This window comes from Callospermophilus lateralis, chromosome X (assembly GCF_048772815.1).
Source record: "Callospermophilus lateralis isolate mCalLat2 chromosome X, mCalLat2.hap1, whole genome shotgun sequence".
NCBI classification, from domain to species: Eukaryota; Metazoa; Chordata; class Mammalia; order Rodentia; family Sciuridae; genus Callospermophilus; species Callospermophilus lateralis.
Window position 1 is genome coordinate 70,148,545 of NC_135325.1, and position 1,435 is coordinate 70,149,979.

The 1,435-nt window shown below is 38.9% G+C and overlaps 1 pseudogene; it reads left to right on the forward strand.

Annotated features, from left to right (window-relative positions):
- The first annotated feature begins 298 nt into the window (after positions 1-298).
- On the forward strand, positions 299-715 carry LOC143638594 (golgin subfamily A member 7 pseudogene; annotated as a pseudogene).
- The last annotated feature ends 720 nt before the right edge of the window (positions 716-1,435 follow it).

The window sequence follows — 1,435 nt, forward strand, 5'->3', positions numbered from 1 at the left end:
CTCTTATGAACGTAAAGAAAGAAGTGAAACAACCCAGTTTGAAAAACCTTTAAATGGGGGTTGGAGTTGTGGCTCAGTGGTAGAGTGCTTGCCAAGTATTTTTGAGGCACTGGGTTCCATCCTTAACACAACATTAAATAAATAAATAAACAAACAAACAAACAAACAAATAAATAAATAAATAAATAAATAGATGGATAAATAAATAAATAAATAGGTTGGTGTTTACCCAGGGTAGCCATTATGTGAGGGGCACAGGGCCTGAGCAGGCATGATAGCTGAAGGCCCACTCCACAGCATGGCGTGGCCAGTCCTGTCCTTGCAGATGTCCAGAAAGGTGTTGATTCAAGACGACTGTAGCAGTGGCACACGCTGCCAATTTCAGACCAAGTTCCCCATGGAATTGGAGAACTGGATGGATAGGCAGCAATTTAAAGAGAGAGTTGGAACTCTAAATAATCTTTATCCAGAAGCACAGAAGCTTGGCGGACAATGAGGTCTTGAAGGTGGTTTGGCTTGTTTAACAAGATATACCATCTTCTTATGCATGGAAACTCATGAGAATATTTGGAAAAAAGGCTCCAAATATATTCAAGAACAGAATGAGAAGATATATGCTACCCAAGACCTCCTCCTGACACACCCTACTGAGAAAGGACTTTGAGTTTTTGAAATTACCATTTATGAAGACAGAGGCATGAGCAGTGAAAGGTAAACTATGAGATTAAAGACCCCATCTTCAGCTGAGACTCTCATATATCCACTGGATGACCATAGAATGCCCCTATCTTCTCTCCAAAGCACCATTTCTTTGTATCTGCTGCCAGAGTGGGTGCATTTACTTCAAGGACTAACTTTCTAAAACCCCACAACTGGAGTGACCTCTAGTTGTTGAGCATCCACTTTGTGTTTCTAAATTGGGTAGGACTCTTTAGTCTTTTGATTTGTTTACAATAAAACACAATGAAACATTTCTTATTCTTTTAATTCAAAGTGATTTAATAAAATATGCAGTTGATCATCCCAATGCAAATTTTAATTCTCTTCATTCCTTGGGCCAGTTTTCCAGGTGGCTTTAGACCTCAATGAGATTATTTTAGCCAATGTTCAGTTTTGTTTTGTTTTTTTAAAGAGAAGTAAGAGAGAGAGAGAGACAGAGAGAATTTTTAATATTTATTTTCCAGTTTTTGGCGGACACAACATCTTTGTTTGTATGTGGTGCTGAGGATCGAACCCGGGCCACACGCATGCCAGGCGAGCGTGCTACCGCTTGAGCCACATCCCCAGCCACCAATGTTCAGTTTTATTCCACAAAATTAATAAAAGGCTTTTTTCCAAGTGAGGGATAGATTATGTCTGTGATTATAGTAATGCATTTCCAAGATTTCAAAGAATACCAGATTTTCCATGATTCAAATCTTAAGATTGATTTCTG